We start from the raw sequence: 7,090 nt of genomic DNA, 5'->3' as shown, positions 1-7,090 counted from the left end.
TCTTTGGCAGGATGAGAGGCTTTGAGGGCCAAAATGTCCCTCAGAGATCATGTTAAACATTTAGATAAAAAAAAAAAAAAAAAGAGAAAAAAGAAAAGGAATCCAGGACTGAAAGACTTTGTAAACTCAACAGCTCTGTTTACCAGTGTGTAAATCTCATTTTCTTGCCTCTCTCCCAATCTGGTTTTAAAAACGTGCAGGACTGTGGAATGCCATTCCAGCCCTGCATAATGAAAATGCAGTCTGTGGAACGGGTGAATCGTGGCTGAGCTGCTAAATACAGGAGGCCCAACCTCTACTGCTGCCACAAATGAACTTCTTGGTGTAAGTCAGACCAAAAAATGTTGCCCATGGGTAGAAAGAGGCATCTTGATCAAATGCCTGGAGGATAAAGCTTATTTGTATATTATGTATGTTCTTGTCAAGAACGTTCTAGAGAATCTGAGGCACTGGATGCCTAACTTTGAAATTATCATGTCAAAGTCAGAATACAAAACCAGCAATAGGATAGTAAAATTATGTTAGGGGAATCTACTGTACAGAGCATCTTGTAGCAGTCAAATCAACACATTTTATAAACCCTGAGAACACATGTGATCTATGGAGAGCTGGGCCATTGAAATATTTGTTAATAGCTGCAATTGAGAGAGCAGCTTTTTCCCAGTCATTCAAAGCAGAGACTACTGTGAGATAAGCAGGTTTCTTAACACTCTTGCTACTTCTGCCATTTATTGACTGAGGAATACCACTGACAGGGATGTGGTGAACATCAGTCAAAATGCTGGAAGACTTAGAGTTCACAGATGATATCTGATTTGTTGACCAGACATGATGGTGTGTGACTCTAAAGACTGACAACGGGAGGAAGCTGAAACAAGCAAGCTTGCAAAGCAGGAAGTTGGTAAAGGCTGATAAAGTGAAGATAAAAAGAATACTGAATAATGTAGCAAAACACACTGTCAAAAGCAGAGTCATTCAGGCTGGAAACTTTGTGAGTTAGTCCTGTGATAGAAGGCGATAATAGTACTGGGACTTGAGGAGAACCAGTAGCTTTTAGTTTCAAAGTGGTGTAGAAATTAAGACTGACGGAGAAATAAGCTTCAATTCTGAACGCCAATGTAAAGAGAATTTTACTGAAAGGTCAGACACTGGGGACCACAAAGAAGCTGATGAGATTACTTCAAAACATTGCGATCCCTCCACTTTTTAGATATTAATGGATGGTAGGATGGATAACACATGAGAGCACAGTATAGTACAAGAGAGATGCATCAAAGCTACTATTAAAGAAACTGGAAATGGATTAGCCACTGTCTGAGGAAATCAGGTATCAGAGCTAGCAGGCAAGCCCTGGAGTGGAGTCTGAAGGGAACAGAGCAAAAAGGAAGACCATGAAAGTTTGTGCTAAAGACGATACATGGGTCTTGGAAAGACATCAAACAGCACTCCATGAAAAAGATGAGTTAATGATCATCTCAGAGGCCCAAAGTGTCTCCTAGGGAAGCAATATTAGTAGGAGACTTGTTCCAGTACGTCTTTACATAGATAAGTCTCTGTGAATTACACTGGAAAATGGAGCTCTGTTAAATAGGTTTACATGTGTTCTTGCCAGGGTGACGTTTAACTATGCATCAACGATACACTGCCTACTTAAACATTATCTGCTTGTAATATATGCCATTAAAAAAAAGAACTTTTCTTTTCTGCTCTGTACTACTACACTGCTGATGTCCAACAAAGCAATTGTTGGGACAAAGACACACTTCAGCAGCTTCTTACCCTGCCACAATATGACCTCACTCTGCTCTCCTTCTCTCACTGACTCCAGATCACTCTTTCTTCTCACTTTGTTTCACACCACCCAAAACATTTCTTTTTCTCAGCCACTCATTTTCCCTTCACCTTAGCCACTGGCTTCCCCCACTGCTTTTGCACTAATTTTAATTGTGACGAAGAAGCAGGGGCCACAAGTTTGACTTCAAGTGATGTGAAGGAGAGGAACAGACACAAAGAGCTGTATCTTCACACATGCTTCATGAAAAGTATGTGGAAAATAGAAGTCATGGTCCTTTATAGAAGGACCAAGCTTCCCTCCTAGAAACCTACAGCAGAAATGGCTCTCAGAGAAGCCAGAGGAATATTTTGTGTTCCACATTGGCACTAAATTACCTAGTAATGTTGGGGAAAGCTAACCAAACCATCAAAAGCAATACGTAGAGAACCCAACAGCTTTCACGTCAAGAACCTTGCAGAGTGATTGCACCACATCTAGTGCTTATCAGTTGAGGAGTAAATTATCCATCTAACCAGAACACAGTCTTTTATCATGCAGGCTATTGGAACTAGATAGATTTGGAATTATTGACATTTAGAAACTCATTTTCAAAGACAGGCATCAGCTGACAAATGGGGAATATCTGAGCCAAGGAGATGATTGTAGTGTACAAAATAAGTAATGTGCACATTGAATTATTAATTATTCAGTGATGTCATAAACAAATTTTTAGGTCCTACCTTTTCAAAAAGTGTAAACTCATCTGAGTAAAAGTAACAGTTAACTGAAGCTATTCGGAAGTGCGTATGGAAACAGAAGTAAAAAAAACCGTAAAGAACATTTTTGCTGAACTCTGGGTTCACCAAAACACCAGCAAAAAAAAAGGTGGTATCTCTGGAGTAATGATGTATCAAAATACTGCACAAAGCTCTTAACATACATGGAAAAGAACAAAAATTCCTCCAATGTCACCTCCAAATAAAAATACAGCTCCCTGTTACCCTAATATTCACTCGTCTTTAATTGCCAGTGACCTCCCCCATAACTTATTGGCAGTGCCTCAAGAAGCTTTGCCAGTAAATTGGTGGCAACAGAGTAGCACTGACGCAAATACTTGTTTGTGCAGACTTTTTTGCCTTTAAACATACCATCATTAAAACGTGTTTCCATAAAATGTATGGTTTTCTTACCTCAGAGTTGCACACCGATAGTTAGGCTATCTATCTGCTGTTCCAAGCTCAATGTCCCAGTGATTCCCAACCCAGTCTCAAAAAGAAATATCCCTCAGCTCATTTTCTGGAATCATAATTTTCAGCTGAAAGTGTTTCGGGGAACTCTCACTTTGTTATAAACTCCCACAGTAAGGCAGGCAGAACATTAAAAGCCCTGAAGTGAAGTGAACCCAACCATTCCTTGACCCTGCTTGAAGTGAGCTTGACAGATGAAGACTTAGCTGTTCTCCCTGTTTCCTTGGCTGCTTCATCACATATTTTCTAAGGAACAGTGTCTGGTGGAAAATAGTTTCCTCATCCCACAAAACTACAAAATTTCAGTCTTTTATCCTGAGCTCGAAAGAGCCCAAGGGCTTTGCAAAAACCAATAGATGCCCCACCAGCCAAGAGCCTGATCTGAGGCATTCAGCACTGATTGACCCTCAACCTGGGCTAGCAAGCCAACCATTTGTTCCACCTGCCCCAAGGTGGGAGCAACTGTTAACAGAAAAGGAAACAATTACTTCTGTAAAATGAACAATCTTCTACAAGAAGCACTGGAGTTTTCGGTTTTCACAGAAACCACTGAAAAACATACATACACCTTATCACTCCCCAGCAGAGAAAACACTGGGGAAGGAAAAGAGCGAGTGTTGTTCCTTTGGCCTGGAGTTGGCAAGGGGTGTATCCAGACTTGGGCTCCTTCCTCATCCCAGAGGAGGGAAAGGGACTAAAGGGATGTTATGACTCAATAGCCTGTTTTGTCCTCTGGAGCACTCCTCTTTAAAGAAAAATGAAGAGGGAAAGGAAGGTAAGGAGGAGAGGAGAGAAAAGAGAATAGAAAAGAGAAAAGAGAAAAGAGAAAAGAGAAAAGAGAAAAAAGAGAGAGGAGAGGAGAGGAGAGGAGAGGAGAGGAGAGGAGAGGAGAGGAGAGGAGAGGAGAGGAGGGAGAGGAGAGGAGAGGAGAGGAGAGGGAGAGGAAGGAGAGGGAGAGGAGAGGAGAGGAGAGGAGAGGAGAGGAGAGGAGAGGAGGAGGAGAGGGAGAAGGGAAGGGAGAGGAAGGAAGGAAGAAGAAAGAGAAGAGAAGAGAAGGAGAGAGAAAAAGAGAAGAGAAGAGAAGAGAAGAGAAGAGAAGAGAAGAGAAGAGAAGAGAAGAGAAGAGAAGAGAAGAGAAGAGAAGAGAAGAGAAGAGAAGGAAAGAGAAGAGAAGGAAAGAGAAGGAAAGAGAAGAGAAGAGAAGAGAAGGAAAGAGAAGAGAAGGAAAAGGGAAAGGATTTGTTCAATACATATATGTCTTACTGAAAAATTCTCAAGCCTGACCAGAGCAGGGACTACCTGATAGAAAGTATTTGGTTGCAAAATTAGTGGCCAACTCCGGTTAAAACCTGCTATTCAGAGGAAGCTTTAACCACCACAGCTCTCGCTTGGCTCCTCCGTGTTTGCTTTTCCATATCCCCTGGTAAATTTGCACACGGGTTCAAGGTCTTCTGCTCCTGTGTGTGTGCCCTTTGCCAGCCTTGTTTCTGTGACGTGTTCAGGAAGCAACACGGTGACCTTTACAGTCCGATTGCAGTACCTGCCGCAGCCTGGGGCAAGCCACAGCCTCCCTCCTCTCAGAGGCTGCCCCTCTGCCCCCGACCCTCACCCTGAGGACGCGGAACCCGCCGCTGCTGTGAACGGGATGCGGGCTGTTGCCAAGTGACTGCCTATCTCATGAAGCAATGCGGCGCGGCTGGGGCTGTCTGACCCTCCGGGAGAGCGCCTGACGCTTGGCCCGCTGCGCGCAGCTCCGGCGGATGCGATTTCTTGGCTTTGCCCCCAGCGCACCCTCCTGCCAATGTTTCCACATTTGCATTCTGCTGGTGCTCCCAATAGGAAGGCGCTGCTCCCACAGGCATCAGCCACACCTGCCGGAGGGCCACAGCGGCCCCATTCACAGCACAAACCTCCCAAACTTCAGTCTGCACTATTGCACCTTCTGCAGCTGGATGGGGTGTCCTGCGTGCTGCTCTCTCCCGGGGGCGTAATTGAGCCTCTTCTATTTCAGCCCCTGGTCTCTCTGCCCCTCTCCCCGTGGCATCTTGCACAAGCCAGTAGTTAGGGAAAAATCCTCCAGAAGAGTGATTTTAAAGGCTGTGTTGTCACTCCTCTAAACGTGAAGGGGACAGCAGATCAAAGGCAAAAGAAGACATTCTACATCATTTGCAGATTCTTGATAATAAATAACTCTGTAAAGCCTACAGCTAAAATACTAGAGAAAGATCGTCAGCAAATAAGATTTATCTGGATTAACACGAGGCTCTGTGGAGGAAAAGATAAGAGGGAAAATTAGAGTGCAGTGAAATCAGACAAGTAGAATGAGGTGAAATCCAGTGGGATCAGGTGGCTGGCGAATGGCTGAAGAAGCACAATATTTTAGGCTTGATTTTTCATTAGTAAGCACAAACAAGTATGCATGGAAAGTAATCCAAACTCATTGTGCACCGGTTGCTATGAGGGAGTGAAGTAAGGACAGCTCAGGCACTGGTACAAGTTGTACACAGCCCTAAGACACCGTCTATCCATGAGCCGCTTCTGGCTGCAGCTTTTCCCATGCCAAAGGCAATGCAATTGCATGCTCTCTTGCTTTTCTTTTTTCTTTTTTTTTTTTTCTTTTCTGCCTATTCTTTTAGTTAACTTATCTGTCAGCTAAAAAGAGGACATTTAGTACAATATAATTAGACTAAAAGGGGGAAATTGGGTTTACTAGGAGGAAATCCTGCTTATGCTCTAATGCTTCCTGCTTGTTCTGGATATTAGGTTCAAAAAGACCAGGGATAGCACCTGTGCCATTGTCAGTGTATTTTTGCTTAAAATCTCTGGACATCAAATTTACACATTTCCAAATCAGCTTTGGTATTTACACATAGCCATATTTACTATGACATGACATCAAAAAGTCACAGCAAATCACTTACATGGCACTACCACTTCCTGATCTTTTTGTAGGAGGTTTGCCCCAGCCACCTGTACTATTGCAGTAGCACTGTCCTGCTTCATTAGCCCACCTTGTACCTGTACAAGCTTTCTTCCCAGTTCTGCTCCCATTTCACAGCACAGTGCTGCTACAGGTGAGGTATTCTACTCATCCTCTCTTTTCCTACTGTGTAGGGGATTACCTTGCTGAAGAGGCTGAAATCAGTTGAAGCAAGGATGCACTGGGGATTGGAGCTGAGGGAGCAGTTTTTAAGCATCTGTTGTTAAAATGGGCTGCACAAAGGCACAGCCTGCAGCTGGCCAGCCATGCTGCTCCAGTGAGCTGTGGAGGCTTGGGATGTGTCTGTCTGTCTCGCACACTGACAACGGGAGCTGGAGCAGACACCCCAATGCTGGTTCATGCATGGACAACAATGCAGAGCAGGAGCACAGAGCTCTACTCCAGCTGTGAAGTGCTCCAAAACCAGGTGGTTAGTGGGAAGCCAAGGCCACAAAGTTATGTTAGGCCACAGTTCCTTCTCCAATCCCATGACCAGCCCAAGAAAGTTTGGTTGTGTCTCCCTGGACTCTGCATGGCTCCTTGTGCGGACACAGCGCAAGATCTTGCCACACTTGCTCTCAGCACATCAAGCTCAGCTCTAGTAGTTTGCCTTTCGCAGAAGTGTTTTCTGCTCCACCCCACCATGTGCTTTGCTCTGCACAAAAAGGTATGGACAGGGTGAATCCTGTCACTTGTTGAGACTGTGCGTGCTGTGCTCTGAGGTGGCGTCCTCCGGGATGCACAGGCAGCAACACAGGACAAACAGAGGAGACCAGTCTGTTTAAATCAATTGAGTCATGTCTCAGTGGTACTCATCAGCTCTCATATGTTGATGCTTTTCTCAGTGTCCCCCTAACTATTAAATATTCCAGCTTTCTAAAGGTTAACATACATGTTTAATTGTGCTCCATTTACAGCATATAGCTCAGACATCTAAGGTATAGCCAAAAGTGAAAAATACTCTTAAGACGTTGGTTGCATGTGGGTTGCTGCTTATTCATATGTCCTAACACCTCCCCCACCTCCCTCCCCATAATAACTTTCAGTGCTTTCTGCTTCTCTCCCCTGGCTCAGTGCCACCATGCTCTG

Source organism: Neopsephotus bourkii, unplaced genomic scaffold, assembly GCF_033783945.1.
Source record: "Neopsephotus bourkii isolate Nb327-2 ecotype Australia unplaced genomic scaffold, CSIRO-AGI_Nbou_v1 NB_1780, whole genome shotgun sequence".
Classification (NCBI taxonomy): Eukaryota; Metazoa; Chordata; class Aves; order Psittaciformes; family Psittacidae; genus Neopsephotus; species Neopsephotus bourkii.
Note: the sequence above shows the minus strand (reverse complement) of the source record.